This window comes from Schistocerca nitens, chromosome 4 (genome assembly GCF_023898315.1).
Source record: "Schistocerca nitens isolate TAMUIC-IGC-003100 chromosome 4, iqSchNite1.1, whole genome shotgun sequence".
Classification (NCBI taxonomy): domain Eukaryota; kingdom Metazoa; phylum Arthropoda; class Insecta; order Orthoptera; family Acrididae; genus Schistocerca; species Schistocerca nitens.
The window spans coordinates 93,370,626-93,397,223 of NC_064617.1; the positions used below are offsets into that span (position 1 = coordinate 93,370,626).

General features: G+C 42.7%; 1 protein-coding gene across 1 annotated transcript in view; it reads left to right on the plus strand.

Moving 5' to 3' along the window:
- The first annotated feature begins 6,620 nt into the window (after window positions 1–6,620).
- Window positions 6,621–26,598, plus strand: part of LOC126252815 (epidermal growth factor receptor substrate 15 homolog) — a 158,167-nt gene continuing 138,189 nt past the window's right edge. Inside the window, exon 1 of the mRNA XM_049953756.1 lies at window positions 6,621–6,649. The gene's annotated coding sequence lies outside the window, so the exon portion shown is untranslated. The remainder of the gene's footprint in view (window positions 6,650–26,598) is intronic.

The following is a 26,598-nucleotide window of genomic DNA, read 5'->3' on the forward strand; positions in this document are numbered from 1 at the left end:
TTTCCATTTCCAGGAGTGTATATTGTGAAAAGCAATGGTCCCATAACACTCCCCTGTGGCACGCCAGAGGTTACTTTAACGTCTGTTGACGTCTCTCCATTGATAACAACATGCTGTGTTCTGTTTGCTAAAAACTCTTCAATCCAGCCACACAGCTGGTCGATATTCTGTAGGCTCTTACTTTGTTTATCAGGCGACAGTGCGGAACTGTATCGAACGCCTTCCGGAAGTCAAGGAAAATAGCATCTACCTGGGAGCCTGTATCTAATATTTTCTGGGTCTCATGAACAAATAAAGCGAGTTGGGTCTCACACGATCGCTGTTTCCGGAATCCATGTTGATTCCTACAGAGTAGATTCTGGGTTTCCAAAAACGACATGATACTCGAGCAAAAAACATGTTCTAAAATTCTACAACAGATCGACGTCAGAGATATAGGTCTATAGTTTTGCGCATCTGCTCGACGACCCTTCTTGAGGACTGGGACTACCTGTGCTCTTTTCCAATCATTTGGAACCTTCCGTTCCTCTAGAGACTTGCGGTACACGGCTGTTAGAAGGGGGGCAAGTTCTTTCGCGTACTCAGTCTAGAATCGAATTGGTATCCTGTCAGGTCCAGTGGACTTTCCTCTGTTGAGTGATTCCAGTTGCTTTTCTATTCCTTGGACACTTATTTCGATCTCAACCATTTTTTCGTTTGTGCGAGGATTTAGAGAAGGAACTGCAGTGCGGTCTTCCTCTGTGAAACAGCTTTGGAAAAAGGTGTTTAGTATTTCAGCTTCACGCGTGTCATCCTCTGTTTCAATGCCATCATCATCCCGGAGTGTCTGGATATGCTGTTTCGAGCCACTTACTGATTTAACGTAAGACCAGAACTTCCTAGAATTTTCTGTCAAGTCGGTACATAGAATTTTACTTTCGAATTCACTGAACGCTTCACGCATAGCCCTCCTTACGCTAACTTTGACATCGTTTAGCTTCTGTTTGTCTGAGAGGTTTTGGCTGCGTTTAAACTTGGAGTGAAGCTCTCTTTGCTTTCGCAGTAGTTTCCTAACTTTGTTGTTGAACCACGGTGGGTTTTTCCCGTCCCTCACAGTTTTACTCGGCACGTACGTGTCTAAAACGCATTTTACGATTACCTTGAACTTTTTCCATAAACACTCAACATTGTCAGTGTCGGAACAGAAATTTTCGTTTTGATTTGTTAGGTAGTCTGAAATCTGCCTTCTATTACTCTTGCTAAACAGATAAACCTTCCTCCCTTTTTTTATATTCCTATTAACTTCCATATTCAGGGATGCTGCAACGGCCTTATGATCACGTGGTCCCAAGACATGACTCGAGCCTTTAATGACCTAGCTCTAGCTGATGCAGTCACGCTAGCTCATCCCAGCGCCAACTAATCAATTTCACTCACTACTGACGCTTGCGATACCGCGATCGGCGCTGTGCTGCAACGACAATAGACAAAACGTCTTAGCCACTTTACTTCTTTTTAAAAATACTGTCTGCTTCTCAGTGTAAGTGGGCTGCCTTTAATAGGGGACTTCTTGCTATGTATGAAGCCATACGCTATCTTCGTGAGTACATCAGGGCATGTGACGTCACTATTCACTTGGACCACCATTCCATTGTCGACATGCTCCGTAATCCTGCCAGTGATTGCCCTCCACAGCGCTTTCGACACATGGACTTCATCAGCCAATATATGACATACATCCATTTTATCAAAGGCGTGGATAACACTGTAGCAGACTACATGTCATGCAGTCATACTATCACAAACCTCTTCAACCTGGCAGAACTCGAGCATTTACAAACTACAGATCCTCAGGGCCAGTCACTAACTACAAACAACTCCACCTCCCTGACATCCGACCATGCTCTTTCCCTGGCGTCGCGCAACTGATCCTTTGTAATACACCGACAAACACACCATGGCCAATTGTACCTCTTCTCCTTCACGAGACCATCTTTTCTTCACAACATGGACTAACTCATTTGAACACCAGCTCGTCACTGAATGTTTCGTTTGATCAAATATTAAGAAATACTGCCATGAGTGGACTGAAGCATGCAGTGCCAGTGCGCTAAAGTTGGTCGGCATATTCTTCCATCTCTTGGACACTTTGACATTTTGAAGGGATATTTTAAACACGTATTTATGGACCTCATCAGCACCCTACCCCTTCTAATGTCCAACACTAAATTCTGTCCATCACTGACTGCATAATGAAATGGGTAGAGTCGGTGCGTTTGAACGTTGTATTGGCATATACTGTGACTCGAGCATTCATTGCCTGCTGGGTATCCCATTTTGGTTGCCCTTAATCCATCACCAAGAATCAGGGCTGCCAGTTCAAATCTTTGCTCTTTGACCGCTAGCATATTCTATGTGGTGCCAAGTGATTTCGAGGACAGCTTATTGCCTACAGAGTAAGAGGTTGGTCCAACACTGGCACCGAATGCTGAAAGCAGCTTTAATGTGCCACTCATACTCTTGGTGTGATGCACTTCCATGGGTTCTGTTGGGCATACACACAGCCTATAAAGACGATTTGAAAGCCTCACGGGGAGAAATCCTTTGCAGCGAGCCCCTTGTACTACCTGTTGAATTTGTCGAGGACTCCAATACTACTCATGACGAGTTACTGTCCTCTCTAGTCATGCAAGCTGGCTCTCATATCGCGCGCATGCGCATACCACAACCCACAGCACACATGCCCACACGCTTTACTCCACAAAGATCTTGCAAGCTGTGACTTTGTCATGCTACGAGATGACATCGTTCGTCTCTCTTAGAACTTCCATTGGTGAGGACAGTCTGCTTACAGTTCATATCCAATGTGATCAGCTACATCCCTTGCAACCTACACCTATCCCAGGTCCCACTACCCTGCGCAAGCTGACCTCTGTTCCAACCAGCATGGTTACAAGATTAAGACGTGTCTTCACTTTCCTCCACTCTGATCCATCTCCCTTTCTCTCACTGCCATATTCAGGGCCTCATCAGGTTCTCTGTCAGTCGGGAAATACAATGACTATCATGCTGAACAGCAAACCACAAACAGTCTCCCTACAGCAGGTTAAGCCCGTGTGGGCTTTTGCAAGCCACACCTCAGACATTGAGGACTCAGAGCTCTCCCCAAATGCAGCCACAACCAGCGACTCGATTCCTGGCAAGTGTTCACTCCCACCTCGCACTCCCTTCCTGCTTGTCAGGTCAGTGCTAGTGATAGTGTTCCTAGTAGTTAAAGTGTTGCACGTGATGAATTAGCCGTACCTTTCTTCTCACTGGACACACCTTCTGGCGTCATGGCTACATTCATTGTCAATGTCTCTGCATACCCCAGCGAGAATATTTTCTTGAAGCATCATAAAGACTATTTGTTTATTATTCAAGCACCACCTCGCTCCCTTGGAGACTCTGATTGTAACCTAACAGTCATCTAACCTTTCCAATTACATACTAACTTTGTAGACAGCTCTTAGAATTCCATTGATGAGGATGGTCTGTTTACAGTTCATATCCAATGTGATCAGCTACAGCCCTTGCAACCTACACCTATCCAGTGTAATATCCCCACGGAAAATTACCCTCTACCACGCACTAATTAACAGTGATCAATCTAATCATCCACATTTATTTACGTTTGAAAAGTATTTGATCAGATTTTTCTAGTAAGATATGCGCCGACAGCTCGTCGACGCCAAGGTAATTTTCTAGTACGTTTATTCTTTGGAACAACAGAGGTACAGATATGTATGCTCCATGGTTATTATAGTATCGAGAAGGCGAGAGAAGGGAACAGTTTCGGAAATATCGGTGGGAGGATTTTTGGATTGCTAAAGAAGTTTTAGGTATTCTTCTTCGCACTAAAGCGAACAAGGGAAATTGGTGCCGCTAGCGGGATAGATAAAGAAATGATAAACCTGTAAAAAAGTAACTTTCCTGAGACTTAAAATACACGGAAACGGAACCTGTAATTAACAAGGATTCAATATACATCTTTCATCAGAAATAAGGTTTGTGACCATTTTATTACAGAGTGAATGAAGAATGAGTTCTCTGTATGAATCATTGATGATTGTCTAGGCCTGTAATTAATTGGGAAGTTTCAGCTGTGACGAAGAGAACCTGCAATCTATGAGTTTTATAAATCGTCCAAAAAGGCTTCGTCCACATCTGAAATATTAGATCTGTCGTAAACTGAACGAATTGTTCAAACGATCGATTTTCCCAACTGAATGCAGCGCTTAATAATAATAACAAATGTAAAGATTTTTTCTAGCAAGACCGCCGCTGAGTATTAAGACGAAGGGCTCTACCGGAGATTCGACCAGGCTGATCTCAAGTAATTTATATTTGAATTGTACACAGATAAATTAGAGAGAGAGAGAGAGAGAGTGAATGTAATTCTAGAAATTACTTAGAATCCTCCAGTAGTATAATTGTTTGTCTGTCCTTTTACGGATCAGCCAATCATAATACACGAAGCCCTGACTTTACTGTACTGATTCAGGTGTGAGAGTGAAGGAGCGATAAAGACGACAGACACACTTCTGTACAGACAAACATTACACCAAGTTAGCGGCAAGCTGCATTCACACACAAAGACTTTCATCAGAAACAAAACCACAAAACAAAGTAGTAATCAAAGAATTCATTAGACCAGGTCCCACTCCCCTGTGCAGGCTGATCTCTGCGCCAACCAGCATGGTTACAAGATTAAGTCGTGTCTTCACTTTAATCCACCCTGATCCATCTCCCTTTCTCTCACTGCTACTACCCTGTGCTCCGCACTCTGAGGGGGTGTAGGTGGGGGGGGGTGGAGGCGGGGAGAGGCCTCTGTGGTGGATCGATGTATCAAGTAATGTGAAATATCTGTACCGAGATCTTCTTTGACCTGTACCGAGGAGTCTGGCAGTCTCAGTGAGTCTCTTGTTTACTGTAGAACTATGCGGTTGACGTCTGTAAATGTGTTACTTATAATAAAGCATTACGAAATCCTCCTGCACGCACAGACAATTCAATAATCGTTCACTTTGTTGACATAAACAATATACGACAGAGTGCGTTGCTTCTTTCCAGTAAGCAAACAAGCAATGGTTTCAGAATTAAAGCTTCATTTGCTTTCGATACAAATACAGTAAAAGTGGAATTAAACTTTCCACATCACATACTTCTCTTCTTAGTTATTCTAAATAAAGCCTATCAACCGGAAATAAGTAACATTAAGACGCCAAATGTGTCATATTGCTAGAGAAAATACACATGCTAGAACAGAAAAACGTTCGAAATTCCCGACAGTGGGCCGATTGTACAGTCTCCAATTAGCAGCTGTTCTCGGAATAGCACGAGAAACGCATTGTACGAACCCAGAATAACGTTACCAGGAAATAAACTCGGGCTAACTTAACCGGCGATTTTTGGTCTGTCAGAGAGTTTAACTTGGGAATAACTTTTCAAGATAGTAGGTATAGTGATAGATGCAGACAATGGTGAAAAGATTTCGACTGAACTGTTTGCGAGAACGAGGAAGAAGAAGAAGGTGAGACGATACAGATTCCGTGTTTATATTCAGATTTCGCTTATCAAGTTGCTGCTGCAGTGGAAATATTGTAATGTCTTAACCAAATCGAAAAACCACCCAAGTTTTGCGTACTGTTCGTATAAACATTTTTTCTGTCTTGTACAAAACAGCGATTTTTCGTGTTGCAAAACGTTTTAACAACACTAGTGTCGCATTTTCACTCAGCCACATTACGTCAACAGCAGAAACCACTCGTTTTTTTTTATTTATTGGGAATTCCCCTTTTTGTAACCACCACAGCAGTGTCAGAATAACTTTCCTCCTTTTAGTGAAACTATTAGGAATACAGGCCCATTAATGCTTCAGAGTGACAACATTACCTCCCACCCATCGTTGTTCACTGAAGCCTGTGAACTATTTGTGATTACATAGGCTAAGCTTAACACAGTAGGATTAAGAGGGAAGTTAGCATTTTTTCTTTTTTTAAACAATGGCGATGCTTCCCCAGCTATAAAACGTAGCTGTTGTGTGTCTCAGTTATTAGTATTATCGACATAAACCCATCTATATTTATCATAAATAATAGTTAAATACGTATGTAATAAGAGCATAAGAGGAATCTAGTTATTGAATCTCCATGATTGGTCGGCCATTGTGGCCGAGCGGTTCTAGGCACTTCAGACTGGAACCGCGCTGCTTCTGCGGTCGCAGGTTCGAATCCTGCCTCGGACATGGATGTGTGTGATGTCCTTAGGTTAGCTCGGTTTAAGTAGTTCTAAGTCTAGGGGACTAATGACCTCAGATGTTAACTCCCATAGTGCTTAGAGCCATTTGAACCATTTGCATGGTTGTAGAAGGTGTGACTGGAATGCCATGTTTTTAAGTTTCGTTGAATATCAAGCCTATAGCCCCATCTCCCTTCTTTTTAACCTCATGGTTTCCAACACCGTCTGCTGCGGTTTCCGTGCTCTGTTGGTAGCATTGTCGCTGTAGTGCGATAGTCTGCGATGTGTAGTTGTTTAGGAAGCGCCATGTTTGAAATGAAGAGAGTGGCTGCTGGAATAAACAAACACTTAGAGCACTTTGCTGGTAACAAAATCAGAATCATTTCTTGGAGTAAGTCAAACATGGGATATTAAAATAAGCAAGGATTATTTCATAAAGATTTTCTACTCTGGTGCAAAAGAACGAGCTAGTGAGTGCAGAAGAAAACGAACATTAACCAGGAAATTACTGTTTTTATGTTTCTTCTGATGGTAGCAGGTACGTTTCCAAAAAAATATTTAAGTTAGGCCTTGAAAATCGTACTGTTGTTGTTTCTTGCTTATTAGAGAATAATAAAATATAGAAACATTTAATTTACCAATACACAAGAGAAACAACTGCAGGTTTATGTATTGTGGTATGATAGGATAAATCAAAAATCTCTTTTGACGAGATATACACGTGACCTTTTTGTAGGTTATATACGATGTGAGTACCAGTCATTACCAATGGTACGTCATTGATAAGTTACGACTAAATTGACTTTGTCATATGACAATAGGCAATAATAATAACAACAACAATAGAGTGGTCGTTATTGTAATCTACAGGTACGACCAGAATCTGACATATGTCGTAGGCTGTGGTGGGCACCTCTGGCAAGCAGTCTTGTGTCTTGATCAGTCGACAGGGCCGCCCTTGATTACTGGTGTTGTGGTGGTTACTTGGATGTCTCTTCCCGTATGTGTTATAGTTAAGCTTCACATGAATGATGAAGTTGAACAGACATTGACCGTAAACTATCATAACTCCACGTTGACATGGGTTTACAAGGTCCATTTTTTTGCCAGAATTGTGAAAGGTTGCTGATGACCATGCTCTTTAGCACCTAACAGTTTTAGATCCATCCATTTTCGCCAGAAGTAATTATCCACACTGCTTTCATCTGTAGCTGCAGCACATTCATGCATCCTGCAGAATAGACCCATAGAATGAAACCATAGCTGATGCAACTGTGAAATGAGGCATAGTTGATTGTTAGTAGATATTGTTCTGTTACAGTGCCTTTAGGTTTCCTCAGAAGGTAGAAGTTTTATGTCTTTAGCAAACACTACACTCAAGGTAATATTTTCACTTTCGTCATTCACAATAAGCCTGGTTATCAAGGGCTGACACATTTGGTGTAATCAGTGTTATTTGATAACAGTGCTTACACAGTCAAACTTACCAAAATTCCCGGCATGACGTCCCACTGTAGGTGCATATTTTTCTAATTTTAAAATTGAAGCAATTACTGTGTCTTGCTTCCTGTTCATCACTGTATTTTGAGTCTTCACTCTGTTAATTATCTTAACTTTTTGCATGTAATTTTTTGTGTTCATGCTCCATATGGCTGACAAGACCATGTTATGATGTCTCGTAGTATGGATTATGAAACTGTGAAATTGCTTCAAAGCTGCAAAGACTATCTAAAAGTCACCTTTGTTTCATAATGACACTGCCTACCACCTTAAAGGATTTTATTCAAATACAGATGAGATTCTTAATACACAAGGCATAACTTCCTTTGAGAACTGTGTGCTGTTTATTATTAAGTCTTATGTACCAAATCTTCTGATGGGTGTGAATGAGAAACCTCAAATATGTTAATACAGCCAAGTGCCTAAGCAAAATGACCAAGATATCTGATACATTATTCCTGTTGCACTTTTATTGGGCTTCTAATCATTTCCAATTTGGCCATGGGTGCACCTTTATTATTCAGATTCACCTGTGCTACCAAATGCTGCATATCAAAATTAGGCTGGGTTGAGGTAGGTATGGAAAAAAAAGCAGCTCCTATGTTCAGTGCAGAGGGTGATGAGCCCCACTTCTGCCTGGATGCAGCCTTTGGCATTGGGCATGCATTAGTCTGTCACAGATGCCAATACTCCATGCTTTTGGTTGACCTACACTGGATTCTAACATGCATCTTAATAACATGCAAGATGTGTGGAGATTTTAGGTCAAGGATGTAGCTAGTTGTCGTGAACAAAATTTAACATTATTTGATGGTACTGAGTGACACCACATTACTTTGCTGATAGAAGGAAATAAAAATATTTAGAATTTTTTATCATAATAATTCTACACCTTCAGTTTTAGTAGACAGATTATTTGATGTTTTAAGTGACTTGATATGCCAAACCATGCAATGCTAGAAGCTTCAGCTGGACAGAGACATGGTGAGTTTTGGTATCACTTAAGATGTTGAGATTTCACTCTGTGTCTTTCAAGCCCTTGGTTTGTGCAGGTAGGTGTGCAAAGTCTTTTAGTTGCTTTATTGTTGAGAAAGTATCAAGTAAATGAGTTGTCTCTCTATTAAAGAAAAGGAATGCAGAAAATGCTAAAAACTAAATTAAAAATAGTAGGACCAGTTATGAAAGACACACTAATGAGATACCGGAATGAATGCAGCCTTCTTAATGAAGCACAGTTGATTTCTAAAATAGCACAAGTACAGTATCAGCCATAACAGACTTTACATAAGAAGTACTGTACTTGAAGCTTTTGATAAGGAAGACTGTACTACAGGCAAATTTTTGAACCTGTCTCAGGTTTCTGACACTGTTGACCACTAAATACTACTAAACAAATTAGGAACATTAATGCTGACAGTCGCAGTGGGCTGGTCACAACAGTTTCGCATGCCTACTGTAATCAGTCGCACTATGTGATTTTGTAAACATCTCTGTGGCAATGCCTCAGTGTTGCCGGAGTTCTGTAGGCAGCTATTATTTTATTTGCCTGCAGCTGTTTGTGCTCAGTACTTAAAAGCTGGCGAAAGCGCTGCCAGCTGTTATAGTTCAGTTTACGCCAACTCGTCCATAGGTATGAGAGAGAGAGAGAGAGAGCGCTAATAGGGGGGCCAGTCATACCTGGAAAATAGAGTCAAAAGATAGAGATGGCCAATACTTCCAATGCTGATAAATGCTTAGTGAAATAATTATCAGAGCCAAAATTGTATTAACAGGACAATATTTTGTGATTATTTTTAGTCATAATAGAAGTGAATAGCTTTCCAGATAGTGTAAGTCACTGCTTTCCTAGTAGGAAACTGGAATCTTCAAGGATGTTCACAGTTGGGTAGAATGTAATGAATTGATGCTGAACATAAGGAAAAGACTAGCATAAACTTCAGCTTTAAGAGGGTAAACAACTCTGTCACATTAAACACAAGTGATAAATCTTTAAACTCATTTCTTAACTGTCTGGTTGTTCTCTTTGGATCAAGTGCATAAAATGTTGACATAATTTTCAAACAGCTGAAATGGCCCTTAAGAATAAAAACCAAAAGTAGCAGTCAGGCTCATTATAAAAAATGTTAAATAAATTGGTATCCTTGCGATAGTAAATGAATGCAGCTGTCACTCAGTCTGCACATCAGGAGAAACATTAGTCAGTTCTACATATGATTGTGGTGGAAGATTCATTTGGACTCACATATACTAAGGAAGAATAAATGAAAAATTGAAATACATCGACTAAAAATATGCAGTCAAAACGTACCTCTTCAGTGATGCATACTACACAGATAAAGGTTGCTTAGAAAACTAAGAGCATGAGTTGATTAAAAAAAGGTGACAACTAAAATACCCTTGCTACATTGTAATTTATATTCTTTTGTAGTCTCCAATTTAGATTATAAAAGTTATTTATTAACACTTGTTGATTATACTGATACAGAAAATAAATGATGTATTCTTTGTAAGTATGCAGATCCTACGATTGTCCAGAACTACAAATGACGTAATCGGCAGTAGCATAACTTGAATTGTTGTTGTGGAAACCACTTGTAGGAGAGGCTGAAAATAATCAGTTTGCTGAATGGTATCACAGTCCACCAAAATAGAAGTTAATAGTGGTAAGTGGACGCAACTATACACAACTCCCCAGCAAGCTCGTTCATATGTAATAGGGTAAAACTGTAGGAGTGCCTGATGCAGAGATCAGATCCTGCTACGAGGTCACAGCCAGACATCAGGTGCTGATCATTGAACTGCATTATCAGCTCCTGTGTCATCAAACTACAAGTGCCAAAACCAGGCCATGGCCCAGCACCACATAATCAGTGCGGTTTGGCTGACCTGCTGCCAGTTATGCCACACCTTCTGGATATTGACCTACGCCAGACGCTTGGAAACGACCCAGAAACACTGATATTACTGTGGAATCAGGAGGGGGAAGCTCTATTTAACTACGGTGCAACCAGTTCATCATCATTTGACTAGCTGGGCGGAAACTGAAGTCCAGTTTGTATCAGTTGGAGCCATAGCTTAACTGCTGCCACCGGGTCACAAACAAGGGTTATCTGACTGTCTGTCCAGCCCGGGCAGACAACACTGTGCCAGCCTTCTCCAGTTGGCAGCTACAGGTTGGCCCCAGCCAGTTCCCTGGCTGTGCCAATGGTCTTGGTTGATGCCCTTGGCTGCATCCTGTTGTATCAGTTCACCTCACATACTGGAGGCACTAGCGCAACACAGTGTCTCCTGGACAGTACATTTGCACCATTTGTCATACACAATTGCCTGCAGCTGCGGTGCTGGAATATTATGAAAAGAACGAAATGCACTTGAATGGCAGTAGTAGCTGGATGGAATAATTAAAGACTTGTTCATGTTCAGGGAAGAATCAGGTTGAATGAATAAAGTACTGTGTATATGTCCATCGCTGATTCATCTGCCACTTCCCAAAAATGTTTCCCGTGACGCTCAAATCATCTACGGACATTACCACACCTGCAGGAAGACTCAGACCCATCATGACGAGCAAAAACTGCTCATGTTTCAGTCTTGTTCCTCGACAACTATCCCTGGCCTTCTGCTCGGAAAACAATAAGACCAGGAATAACCAGTGTAGTGCAAATTTGTTGCCCGTAGTTCAGTTCGCTATAGAGGGGAATACATCAGCTAGTGAACAGAAGTGAGGCTGGACCTATGGCTGCTTGGCCTTAAAAGGCCAGCTGGTGGGCCCATGTGACTTCCTAACTGGAGATGCGACACCGCTGGATGCAGGTGTAGCGAGGTGTATCGATAGTGTGGTATCATCTATTGATATGTCCAAACAAATAGGAGGGGAGACATGGGGAAGCACGAGGCAGCAGGGCTATTGGCATGAAGTTATCTGCAAATATAAACCGAATGAGGTAGAGTATTTGTTAAGACGCTGGTATCTGATTTGGGAAGACAGAAGTTCAAGCCCTGTCTGGTCATCGCGAATTCGGTTTTCCTAAATTATTTCAGGCAAATCCCATCAGCATTTCTTCAACAAGATCATGGCTGAAGACCGTCTTGTACGTGGTCAGGGTTGTCATCTCTACTTGGGAAAAAGGCATGATTGTTGATACACCCAGCTTGCAAAGATCCTGGAATAATGGAAACTGTTCATATATTCCTTTGTGACTACTAAAAGTCAAAGTTATTTCTGTCTGAACATACCTTTTCATACCATTCCATACAAAATTACTTGTGTTATGAACATGCTACTTGGTGGATCAGCAGCTTAATCTCTAAAATTATGAGATAGCATTGTTAGCCAGTAATTATCTTCAGTAGCCAGAATTCTTAGTACTGCTGATAGACATGTACAAAAGTACAAGAAAGTGTCCTAATTTTTGCAACTGTTAATTTCTTTCGCAAACTGAAAGGAGGATTGGTTGGGGAAGGTTAAAAAGGAAGGGCAGATCACTCAGATCATAAGACGAGTGGAAGAAACCTGTTGTGAGGATGAGAGAGACAAAGATAATCTCGAGATCCCATCATCACAACGGTAGTTTCGAAAGCTAGGATAATTTTATTGTATTTTTCTTATTTGCCTATCAGCAGTACTAAGTATTCCATTTCTGGAAGGTAGTTACTGGGTAACTGTACATCTTATGATTTTATAATTTTCTCAGTTGACTTTTCCTTTTTATATATTAGTTAATCTGTTACTACATCTCTGTCAATCCTCTGCAAGCCACCTTACAGTGTATAGGTTATCTCTTCTCTGTTTCATTTCTGAATAGTGTGTGGACAAATGAGTGTCGATAATCTTTTGTATGAGCTCTAATTTCTCAGATTTTTTCATCACAATAATTTTGCTAGACGTGTGTGGGGCACCGACGCATGTGATTTCAGAGGTCGTGTGTCCATACAGTTCACAGGCCACCTGGGTCAGACCCCTGGTGTGCTTGTTGAGCCACTAAACAAACATTATTATTTTAGTGATCACGATTAAGTGCTCGGCCTATTCTTTACCCTTTATTGCTGTTTTCCAGTCAATGTATTCAGTACTGTGCGCAACCTGTATCTTATGTGTTGCTCCATAAATCGTGTTTGTTCTTTGTATAGCAAACTTGGTGACGAGTGGCGGTTATGTTTTCTCTGCATGTTAGTGTCAGTGCTAAATCACGCGACGAATGTCTCAATGGAAGGAATACTCCAATGTATCATTGCCCAGTAGCACACTTTTTCAGAACAACAACAGAACCTTGCCACTGCTCTACATTAAGTGGCATTAGCGTGTTCACGGCAGGCTACTCTCCCATCAGTGCAAGCATCACCCTTTCTGGCATGCAATCATTTGGCTGAAGATTGGGACACCTACAAGCCATGATTACGCCAACATCCGCAGGTTTTTCATGTGGACGATGCAAAGCTGAGTAGGGCTTTCTTTCTTTCTTTCCTAGCTTTCGCCATGCACTTATCAGTTATGCCAACTTGTGCCTTTGCAAGAACCAGCCAGCTTATCATTTGATGAAATGTGCAAGCTCCTCTCAACCTATTTCTGTGCAGAATGCATTTCATTGTGATGCGTGTAGAATTTTACTGTTGTCAGAAATGCTCAGACCAATCTTACAAAGGCTGGTCTGCGGAATTACCTAGGTTGAGCCCTCAGGTAAATTTTTCACTAGTACCCATCACGAATCCTACGCTGATCACATGATGCATGATGTATTATTCCTCTGGCCATGGATAGGGAAGTCTGTGAAAAAGCAATTCAGCGTGAGAATCCAACGCTTACAGATATGCTCAATATATCACTGTCCTTTGATGTGGCACAGGTCGCAGATGATCAGGATGCTGCATGTCAGGAGGTGTCAGAAGTTGTAAAGTTAACCCCTGCTAGGCACACTGCAAGTATTCAAGATGACAGGGTAGCTTTTGCAGCAGTACAACCTTGCACTCAGTGTCACATGCGGCACAGGCAGTTACGGCCACAGCACGTACTACTTCATCCAACATGCTGTGTGCCCTAATTGTTGTGTGGTGTGCAACAAGTTTCCATGGAAGGCCACATTGCATCGGTGTGTAATTCCTCTTCAAACATGGTGGACACAGTGGTACCGATGTACGAATATGTATCTCAACAATGACTGTTTCCCTGAACAAATTGTGTATTGGCTTGCTTATGTGTAATAAGCCACTAAAAATGTAAGCGTACACAGGAGCTGCAGTGAATTTATTAAAGGCACAAATGTACCTGGGCTTGGGATCCCCTTGGATCACACAGGTTTTACTGAAGTTGGTTAGCTGCAATAAACAGCAGATTTTGATCCTAGGTCAGTTCTCTGTTCCTGTATCTTTCAAGTCTGTTGTTCACCCTGTCACTTTGTTGTGGATCATTCCTATACTGCAGACCTGTTCAGGTTAGATACGTTTAACGCTTTCCATTTCTCCATTGCCGATGAGGTACATTTAGTGTCAGATCAAGTTCTGTATCAGGAACTGAAATCTCTCTGCTCTTAGTTTTTGTCTCTGTTTTCCCTTGGGCTCAATTGTGCTACTGGTTTTCTGTCCCACATTACTATGAAAGAGTCCACCCGCCCTCATTTTCTTCAGGTGCGAGGCGCGTTGTGCGACTGTCAAGGCCAAATTAGGCCATTTGACATCGATCGATGTCATTCGGCTTATTTCCTCCAGTGAATGGGCTACACCACTGGTCATCATTAAGAAGCCGACAGGTAAGCTTTGCCTCTGCCGCATCTTCAGTATCATGATTAACATACAGTTCATAATAAATACATACCATTTGCTATGCCATGACAAGTTGCTAGCAAACGTGTCAGGTGGCCACTGCTTTTCCAAGACTGATTTTTCAGAAGTGTTCCTCCAGCTCCCCATGGATGAGGTTACTAAGTGTCCATATCAATATCAATGCGCCGGCCGAAGTGGCCGTGCGGTTAAAGGCGCTGCAGTCTGGAACCGCGAGACCGCTACGGTCGCAGGTTCGAATCCTGCCTCGGGCATGGATGTTTGTGATGTCCTTAGGTTAGTTAGGTTTAACTAGTTCTAAGTTCTAGGGGACTAATGACCTCAGCAGTTGAGTCCCATAGTGCTCAGAGCCATCAATATCAATGCTTGCCTTTTGGTGTCACTAGGATGCTCACAATTTTCAGCAATTTTTAAGGACAGCTGATAGTCTCTGTACCTGGCTGCATCAGTTACCATGACAATATCATTATTTCAGGTGTTTCCACTGAAGACCACCTTCTCTGTTTTGCAGTCTGCAGGTCTCAAGTGCAGTCTTGCCAAATCTGAAATTTTTCAGCCGCCAATTGAGGTTTTTCGCACAGGGGTCAAGCCATTGCTTCACCATGTCGAAGCAATTGTGGCTTTTCTACGGCCAACGTCCGTTAAGGAACTGCGTGTTTTTCTAGGTAAAGTTGCATACTAGCGTAAGATTTTACCAGATGCATCAACTATCGCCTAACACCTTCACGTGCTTCTCCATATGAATGAGCCTTTTTTCTGGTCCCCAGCTTGTGATTGAGTGTTCGCTTTGCTAAAATCTAATTTCCATTCTCCCCTGTGTCTGGCCCCTTTTCAGTCGAGTCAGCATCTCGTGTCGGCTACAGATGCCTCTCAGCACTGTCTTGGAATGTATTGATGCACAGGCACACAGACTGGTCTGAATGACCCATTGCGTATGTTTCTAAGACTTTAACTCCTGCTAAGCAGTGGTATTCTCAGACTGAAAAGGAGGCTTTGCTGATTGTGCTTGCCCTCAAGAAACTTCACTTCTTGTATGGTTCTAAGTTCCATTTAATCACGGATCACAAGCTGTAGGTTGCTCTTTTTAACCCTTCAGCTTCTGTGCTGGACAGGGCAGTGCATTGTTTGCAGTGATGGACTCTCTTCCTCTCCTGTTATCACTATCAGATCCATTACCGGCCAACGGCACAACACGCCAATGCCAATGCCGTATCTTACCTTCAGATCAGTCAGAACCCAGTGTTCGATAAGGATGAGTTGCTTTGTTTTTATTTGGATACTGAGAACTGGATCACGGTCGATGGTTTTCCCATCACTAGTGCCATGATAGCATCGGCCATTGGCGCATATCCCGTACTTAGATGGATCCTCTCTTTTGTGCAGCACGGTTGCCCGGCCAAGACCCTGGGCTGTGCCTTGGATACCTTGTGTAGTTAATTCTACCAGCAGCACCGTCTTTCTATGTTTGACAGGGTGCTCCCAGGGTTGTGATTCCTGCTTACTTACACTGTAATGTACTGTGGCTTCTGCATGTCAGTCATTGGGGGACCTCTCATACTAAAGCTTTGGCCTGCTGACATGCTATTGGCTTGGTATAGCTGGAGCGTTATGCGGCTTGTTGCCACTTTCTCTCATGTGTTCAGCAGCAGGTGGTACTGTGAGTGTCATTCTCCCCCTGGCCAACACTGCAGTGCCTGTGGGAACATCTAAATGCTGATTTTGCTGGGTCCTTCCTAAATAAGTATTGGCTCATTGTAGTGGATACCTATTCCAAGTTTATCTATGTGGCGTGTTGTCGTAACGTCCGTGGCAGCCACTCTTTCAGCCCACTCTAAGACTTCATAATTGAAGGACTTCTGTAAACCATGGTTACTGATAATGGCCCCCAGTTTGTTTCTCGAGAATTTGCATCTTTTTGTCTGGCTAGTGCGGTTCGCTATCTCACAGAACCCCCCATTTCATTCTCAATCTAATGGTGAGTCCAAATGCATGGTTCGTACGTTTAGAATTTATATGTAGAAATATGTATCCAGCAGGTCCCTTTAAGGGGCTCTAGACCATTTTTTGAGTTCCTACTATTTCACTCTGGTGGGGCACGAGGCTGGCAGAGCTGCTACATGGACGCCCACCATGAATCCTCCTCCACCTGTTGCATCCATCACCACGTCCGCTGGCTCCGCGGAGGTTGCACTTGTTTGGGCTCATGGTTTCAGTTGCTGGCCGAACTGACTTCCTACTGTCATTGAGTGTCACGGGGACTGGCACCTGTGTGTTGTCCACACTCCTGACAGGCAGATGTCCCATCACTTCGTCCAGCTGCAGCTGTGCAGAGCAGGATCTGTTCTGAAGGGCCCACTGCCTCATGTGCACCCACTGCCACTGATGCCTGTTCCTCTGTCGTAGACAGCCCAATTTGCACTGCAGCGAGGGTTGCTGCCTGGCAGATTGCTGTCTGGGTTTCTAGCCTCTGCTCCCAGTCCTCGACTGCCATCGCTGGTGAAGACCCGGCTCCACCTGACACAGCAGCCGTCGCTGCTGTCTCCATTGTTGGGTCCTGTGCGGCCGCTGTCTCCAATGCCTTCACTGACGCCTCCAGCGCCGTCCGCTAACCTCGACAAGGATGTTGGTATGGAGATGCTGTTCCTGGATGTGCCGTACAGCCTCTTACTGAGATGGTGTATCAAACCGCCCCTTCATCACTTCCTTCCCTGCTTGCCGGTGCTTGTGCAGTGCATGCTTCAGCAATTGCCATCGTCGGGCGCAGTGCCATCATTGGTGTTTTCCATGACTCTTAATCTCAGTGCTTTTTTTCATGGTACCAGTGCTTTTTTTCATGGTACCAGTGCTTTTTCAGTACCAGTACCTTTTTTTAGTACCAGTACCTTTTTTTAGTACCAGTACCTTTTTTTGGTACCAGTGCTTTTTTCTGTGCCATGCATTTTTTGTGTACCATCTATTTTTCTGGTATTTATGCATGTGGTTTTCCCGCCTCTGAAAGGGAGGAGTGATGTACCTTCAATCATGACGCGTGCAATTTCAGAGATCGTGTGTCCATTCAGTTCACAGGCCCACTCATAGAGGCCATCTGGGTCAGCCCACTAGTGTGCTATGGTGAACCACCAAAGAATCAGTATTATTTAAGTGATCACAAATGAGTGCTTGGCCCATTCTTTACCCTGTTTTATTGTTATCTATTTAATACGTTCGGTGCTAAGCACAACCTGTACCTTACATGTTGCTCTAAAGTACTATGTTCCATTAATCATGTTTGTTTTTGTAATTGCAGCGTGGGAGGAAGTAATATGATCTACAACTCTTGTTCAAACGAACTATCTCGGGAAATAAGTAGTAAGCCTCCCTGTGCTATACAACACCTCTGTTGTAGTGACTGCCACTGTAGAATGTTGAGGATCTCTGTAATGCTCTTGCACTTACTGAATGATCCAGTGACAAAATTGGTGGTTTTTGTTGGATCATTTCTATCTCTTCTGTTAATTCTACTGGATAAGAGTCCCAGGCAGATGAATAGTACTCAAGAATCGATTGAACACCTGTATTTTAAGCCACCTTCTTTGTTGATGAATGATATTTTCTTGAGATTCTTTTTGATGAACCTCAACCTGGTGTCTACTTTTCCTACAACTATTTTTTGTGTTCATTGCATTTTAGGTCACTGCAGGTGGTTACTGTCTCCAGTGATTTTTCAGCAATAGTATAATTGAACAGTACTGAATCTCTTTGTCTATTTATGTACAATGTTTTACATTTATTTACATGCAGGGACCATGTCTTCATTGGTAGGGTAACAATCGTTCGAGCAGTTGTTGTGCTGTCACAAGAGTATATGATCTGAAATGGCGCAGATGTGGACAGAACCACTACCCTGCAAGTGGCCTTAAGGGAGCACAAGTGATGATGGTGCTGCATACATGAATACACCCGGACATGCAGTTGACAATGGAGACAGCAGAGAAGATGACAGCAGTGACAGGCTGCAGAGTGGAGGCAGCCAGGCACTGACTAGTCTGTCTGGTGGCAGCAGACCAGAGTGAACTCGGTGCTGAAGCTGGAGGAGGCACGGACCACACCATGGTGGCTGGCGTATGTGGTGGAGGCATCCACAGAGGTGGGGGCTTCTCTGATGCGTGGGTGGTTGCTTGTGGACGGAGCTCGTGACACCAAGCCACTGGAAGTGCGCATGATAGAAGCGGAGACCTTGGCAGTGATGGATGACCGGTGGTATCCAATTAGGGCACAGGCTGAACCTGCAGGCCCTGACTGTGGAGCTCAGATGGAATTGCTGCAAGGGGGGCACTGGCAGGTGGGCAGGTGTTGACTGGAACAGATGAAGCAGCATACAGGACTGGCAGTCATGAAGCAGCTCCACCAGTCTATGGTCACTGACTAGTTTGAACCTATGTGAACTTAAGAAACTGTTGAGGGCTTCCTCGGGAGAAGACTGTGTGATATACACTACTGGCCATTAAAATTGCTACACCCTGAAGATGACGTGAAATTTAACTGACAGGAAGAAGATGCTGTGATAAGCAAATGCTTAGCTTTTCAGAGCATTCACACAAGGTTGGTGCCGGTGGCGACACCTACGTGCTGACATGAGGAAAGTGTCCAACCGATTTCTCATACACAAACAGCACTTGAATGGCGTCGCCTGGTGAAACGTTGTTGTGATGCCTCGTGTAAGGAGGAGAAATGCGTACCATCACGTTTCCGACTTTGATAAAGGTCGGATTGTAGCCTATCGGAATTGCAGTTCATCGTATCACGACATTGCTGTTCGCATTGATAGAGATCCAATGACTGTTAGCAGAATACGGAATCGGTGGGTTCAGGATGGTAATATGGAATGCCGTGCTGGGTCCCAATGGCCTCGTATCGCTAGCAGTCGAGATGACAGGCATCTTATCGGCATGGCTGTAATGGATCGTGCAGCCACGTCTCGATCCCTGAGTCAACAGATGGGGACATTTGCAAGACAACAACCATCTGCTTGAACAGTTCGACGACGTTTGCAGCAGCATGTACTATCAGCTCGGAGACCATGGTTGCGGTTACCCTTGACGCTGCATCACAGACAGGAGCGCCTGCGATGGTGTACTCAACGATGAACCTGGGTGCACAAATGGCAAAACATCATTTTTTCAGATGAATCCAGGTTCTGTTTACAGCATAATGATGGTGGCAACCATGTTTGGCAACATCGCGGTGAACGCTCATTGGAAGCGTTGTATTCGTCATCGCCATACTGGCGTATCACCCGGCGTGATGGTGTGGGGTGCCATTGGTTACACGTCTCGGTCACCTCTTGTTTGCATTGACGGCACTTTGAGCAGTGGATGTTACATTTCAGATGTGTTATGACCCGTGGCTTTACCCTTCATTCGATCCCTGTGAAACCCTACATTTCAGCAGGATAATGCACAACCGCATGTTGCAGGTCCTGTACGAGCCTTTCTGGATACAGAAAATGTTCGACTGCTGCTCAAGCCAACACATTCTCCAATTGAATACATCTGGTCAATGGTGGCCAAGCAACTGGCTCATCACAATACGCCAGTCATTACTCTTGATGAACTGTGGTATCATGTTGTAGCTGCATGGGCAGCTGTACCTGTACACGCCACCCAAGCTCTGTTTGACTCAATACCCAAGCGTATCAAGGCCATTATTACGGACAGAGGTGGTTGCTCTGGGTACTGGTTTCTCAGGATCTATGCACCCAAATTTCATGAAAATGTAATCACAATTCAGTTCTAGTATAATGTATTTGTCCAATGAATATCCGTTTATCATCTGCATTTCTTCTTGGTGTAGCAATTTTAATGGCGAGTAGTGTATATTTTCATCTGTCATACATATCTTCACCCGAGTTTTGAATGCATGGACCAGCCACTCTATCTCTCCATCAGAATGTAGACGAATGGGAGGGGCCACTCTTTGTAGGAAACTCTTCAAAATCTTGAGACACAAACTGTGAGCCTTTGTTCATCACAAGCCTATGTGACTAACCTTCTCAGGAAATAATCCAAGAGAACTGTGTCTTTAGCCACCGTGGACATGAAGCAGCAATGAACCACATATATAAATTTTGAGAAAGCATTAACTACTACGAGCCAGAAGGAGTTAAGGAATGGACTCACAAAATCAGCATGAATATACTCCCAGGGGCACTGGAGGGCGGGGCAAGGTGTAAGAGATGTCCATGATGCTGCTTGATGGGTTGTGCACTGCGGGCAAACTGTCACAACACGTGTGGTCACATCATCAGTGCCCAGCCAAAAACTTGTGGCTGTATGTGAAACACTGCAGTGGTCGAGGTTGAGAAGGTGCACAATATCCAACCACGATGTGGACAGTATCACAGCCCGGGACGCTGACTCTTCGGCAGTCTACAGTAACACACTATCAAGAACTAAGAGGTGGTGGAGGGGAGCATAATTATTATGCAAAGGATCTGATGCTCATATTAGTGGTTTATCCAGCCAGCCATGGTGGACAAATTGAGCAACCTGATGTAAGACAGGGTCGGCTGCGACAACTGCTGAAATTGAGAACTGGTAGTGGGAAACCCAGCCACAGTGTTTTGGGCTTTAATGTCTGAATGGAAAACAACAGTTCATCCTGATTGAATACTGTATCAGGGCCAATTGGCAATCGAAAAACAGTATCCGCATTAGCATGTTGTGCTGTGGGTCGGAAATGAATTTCGTAGTTATAGTGTGACAAAAACTGACGTCAATGTTGCAGGTTGTGGGCCGCTCTGTCCATTAAAGGTGGCAAACACTGAAATGAGAAACCAGAGGTTTATGATCAGTGATCAAATGAAATGTATTGCCATACAGGAAAATGTGAAGTTTTTGGAGTGATACACATAAGCAAGGGCTTCTTGTACTATCTGCAAGTAGTGCTGTTGTACCTGATTCAGAGTTTTGGAAGTGTATGCAGTAGGGCATTCAGAACCATCTGCATATTTGGGCGTGAGTTTGCCACCAAAGCCGTACTTGGAGTCATCTGTGGCCAAAACAAGATGTTGGCCAGGTTGGAAGGTAACCGAAAAAGATGCTGAGTGTAATTTGGACCTTAATAAAAAGAACACTCACAAGCAGGCTACCAGTTAAAAGGGACAGCTTTACATAAGAGTACTTGAAGGGGCGGGGCCAATGTGCTTGCACCAGGAATAAATTTATAATAGTATGCAATCTTTCCAAGAAAGGCTTGCATCTCTTTGACGTTGGTAGGCAAATCTGTAATGACATTGACATGCTGACATAAAGTGTTGACACCAGCACAGGAGACTTCAAAACTGAGATAGACGATAGACGGCTGAAAAAATTATGATTTGCCCAAACTACATTTCAATGCAGCAGCCTGTAGCACAGTGAACAAGGCACAAAGGTTCCACAAACATTCATCAGATGAGGGACCTCAGACCACAATATCATCCAGGTAGTTAATGCAACTCGGCACGCAGGCTGTAAGTTGCACTCAAAATCATTAGAAAATAGAAGGAGCGTTAACCACACTGAATGAGAGGTACTGGTATTGATATGACCTGAAGGGGGTATTCGCTATGAGGACACATTTGGAATCATCATCCAGAGGCAGTTGCAAGTACGCTTCTGAAAAATCTATTTTGGTAAAATATTGGCTTCTGGAAAGCTATGCTAACAGTTCCTCCGGGTGGGTTAAGGGATAGATATCAATAATACACTGTGAATTTACAGACACTTTAAAATCACCACAGAGCCAAAGGCTGCTGTTAGGTTTCTTGACAATTACCAATGGAATTGTCCGTTTACTAGTGGAGACAGATGTGATAACATCCATAAATGTAAGTTGATCTAGTTCCAATTTGACTTGAACAGGGAGGAATATTGCGAGCTGAGCACATCCAGTTGTTGGTATGGAACTTGATCTGATACCAGGTGCCTTTCATCAGAAATAGAGAACCCAAAAATTTTGAAGGCATCTAACGGAAATAAGTTGTCAGGTCAAAGTCCGAACAACTGGTTTGTACACTGGAAGTAGGAAAACTGTCCCAATATGGGTATTTGTTGTTTGTTGTAATTCATGAGCTGACAAGAGACGATAAAATGCCAGTGATCTCAGATCAACGTAGGTTTCAGAATTTAATAAAATCACTGCGGCACCTGTGTCCAGTTGCTTCTTTTAACATCTTGCCCATCACATGTACTTTAATGTACAATTTGTTTGGGGCTACTGTCACTTGGGAGACACTGTTCACATCCATGCTCATGCCTGGTGAAGGAGGTTGAGAGGTGCACACATGCAATGTGTCCTTTTTCTTTTGCTCTGGTTGTATGCTGCCCAACGCCTTGAGCATGCTGCCTGATCATGTTGAACAAAACAATAAGGGCATATCAGTAGAGGAGCACATGGCTGCTGTTGTAACACTGCCCCGTGCTGCTTTGAGGTCATGATTGCATGGCCACAATGTTGTCCCCCCACCACCTTCATGAGCTAACCAACGGCGGCCTAGGAGGAGAGGAGGCGGTGGTGGCTACTTCACACCATGCTTCTATCTGATTTCCTTCTGCCATAGATACCTCAAAAGACTGAGCTTTGTTCAGAAAATTTGTGAGAGAGGGATTTTCACATTGTAAAGCATGATCACAAACTTTCCTGTCAAGGACCAGGTGTATTATAGCATCATAAACCATAGAATCAACATATGAGCCCCTGTGTGCCTCAGTAACAAAATGGCAATGACAGCTAAACCCATGAAGTTCCACTGCCAAGTGTCTATATGACTGTTGTGGCTGCTTTTGACAACGGTAGAACTCAACACAAGCAGAAATAACATGAGTACATTTGCAGAGATAATTAGTGAGCAATTGACACTTTTCATCGGGCAGGTTCATGAAAAGGAGCTAGCTGACACAAAAGTTGATGAACATGAGGAGAAATCCAAGACAAAAATAAAGCCTTACACAAGTTGGGGTCAGAGACTCCTAAACTTTGAAAACGTTGCCAAAGTTGTTTTTCATATCTGTCCCAGTCTTCCGCAGACTCTTCATACAGAGACACACAGTGGGGGTTGTGTCAATGATGGAGAATCCTTTCACATCAGTGAGGCTGCCACATTGTTTAGTGCCATGGCACCAGCCTGCTGCTGATTGCTGAGTGCTCAGTGTTTAACAAGAGAGTGAAGGACTTCCACTGACATCAACAAGAGATTGAAGAATTTCTACTGACATGTTGGCTGTATATAGAACCAGAGAAACAAAACACACAGAGTAGAATATCACACCCGTCGCCAAGTATGTTGTAACATTGTACAGGCACAATATCAGAACTAACACAAACCAAGTTTTATTCACCTTACACATGAAGAGAGTCACAATGACACTGAATGAAGTATAGAACACTACAAATTCTCATAGCTATAGAACACATCAATGTACAGTCTCATAGGTTAGTGCACAATAAGCAAATAAACATAAGTTAGACCGAGGGCCTGGTGCACTGGGCTTATATTGGGCTGTTTGTACATGGCACAAAGCTTGCTGTGCCATCTGTCCAGTTTTCAAGGTGATCTATCTAGGTTGGCTGTGGAGGCACTTATATTGTGCACTGTTTGATTACGTGCACTCAGACTGTATGATTACAACATGAATGTTCATCAGTAAAACAGTGTCAGTTTGATGTGTTTGTCAGTGTATGCCAGTTGCCAAAGGTGATCTGTTAAAAGAATAAAGATTCTGTAAGTAGGCACATCATTCACAAATGTGTTTTCTAGAATATATTGCTCACAGAATTCTTGTACCTTTTGCTGTCCTACACAGTTGCTGCTATTTTGTTTTTCTATATTTACACCAGTCTCATACTTTAATTGTGACAACGTACATATACTGTAAAGTTGTAGCTATTTGTGCTGATAATGTAGAAACACTCCAGATACACAGACTGCACAGTGCCTCACTACCAGTCGTGCTCCAATGCACTGTGGTTTATTTATTATAACCGTCAAGTGGCAGTGCAGTTTTTGGTTGAAAACAAGATCTCATTAAGACTTGAGAAATCGCTCATGACGAAGATGTCGAAGCATATGCCTATGCGGACGACATTGTGATAGGCTCAAAAAACTTAAAGAAACTACAGGAGACTATAGAAGACGTGGAAAAATGGTGCAGAAAACACAAGTTTGTAATCAACACCGACAAAACGGAAATGATGGTATTCAGACCAGGTGGGCAAATCCCAAAAACAACAAGAATTGCACTACAAGGAAAGCAAATATCTATCACAAAAGATTACAAATATCTAGGGATAACACTCCAGCCGTCCGCAAAGTGCTTCACTAAACACACAACAGAGAAAGCGACACAGGCCATCAGAGCGATAAACGAAATAAGTTCCATCAGAACACTAAATCTAGACACAGCTATGGCACTCTCCAAATCAAAAATAATACCGATACTGGCTTATGGGATAGAAATCATATGGATACACCTAAATGAAAAGAACTTAGAAACATTGGAAAGAGTAAAAGCAGCCTATATCAAAAGAGCATTAGGGGTAGCAAAAACCACAAGATTAAGATTAGTCTACCTTCTCACCCGAGAATCTTTCCTCATCGAGGATCTAAGGACAATGTTCTTACTTCCCAACACATCAGCATCGAAGAACCTACTAAGATCACTACTCAAGAAAAGAGAGGAAGTACCAACGGAATTCTATGGATCCGGGGCCATGATCAACCACACTTGGACAGCAGCAAATTTTGAGATGAGACACATACTTAAAAGACTCGCAGTACACGGATTCCACCATGAAATTTGTGCAAATACAACATACCACGAGCCGTCAAACCTTTGCAAGTGTACACTATGTGGACAGTCTTGTGAGAGATACCAAGAGGACCAGATCAATTAGAGACTATGCAATAAATGGTTCAAATGATAATCTGTTATACTACCTGCACTGAATGTATCTACTAAGAATTATGCAGACACTCAATACATCCTTGTAATTCAGTCTCAAACGATTATAATCTAATGTATAACTATAATGGCTATTTTGCTGCAATAAATATATATATTAAGACTTGAGAATGAAATTTCTCGTATGTGATAACTGAATTGTCAAATATTTGTTCCAGTTCTGAAATTCTAGAATGCCTAAGAAGGAAACAATATATGTTTTACATCAAAAGCTGTAAAATTTCTCTCGTCCTTACATGTAATGTGACACCCCTACCCTTCTACCACTGTCTTTTTTGGCATATAGAAATAAAAGGGTAGCTTACATAAAATTACAATACATAAATATTTGTAAAGCCAGGGGTTTTGTTTTTACTGTCTGCAGTAAATCAGCTAATTGGAAATAAATGGAGATGATGAAGGCTTTTCAGCAAACAGTATTTTAGAGATGTCTTCTTCATCTGGAATACATAAAGTTCTAGAGTCTGTAGGCAGATAACTGTACAAATCAATAAGTGAAAGGTGAACTTTGTAGAGCAACACCTCCTTCGATACTTCATTTTTTAATCTTTAGCAAAAACTCATGCTCTTTGACTAATTATGTCATCATAACACAACAGACTATTAAATCACCATACATTCTGTTGTAAATTGAAGTTCTTTGTGTGAATGAAAATAATTAATTCGATAACCGCTGTACATGATTTAACACCTTCTTATATGCGGTTGGACACTTAAAAAATGCATAATACTTTGAGAGTTGTAAACATTTATTCTAGATGAAACTTCCTGGCAGATTAAAACTGTGTGCCCGACCGAGACTCGAACTCGGGATCGCAGGAGAGCTTCTGTAAAGTTTGGAAGGTAGGAGACGAGATACTGGCAGAAGTAAAGCTGTGAATGCCGGGCGTGAGTCGTGCTTCGGTAGCTCAGATGGTAGAGCACTTGCCCGCGAAAGGCAAAGGTCCCGAGTTCGAGTCTCGGTAGGGCACACAGTTTTAATCTGCCATGAAGTTTCATATCAGCGCACACTCTGCTGCAGAGTGAAAATCTCATTCTGGATTTATTCTAGATGTATAGGATTCCAGAGTAGAGACAATAGCTT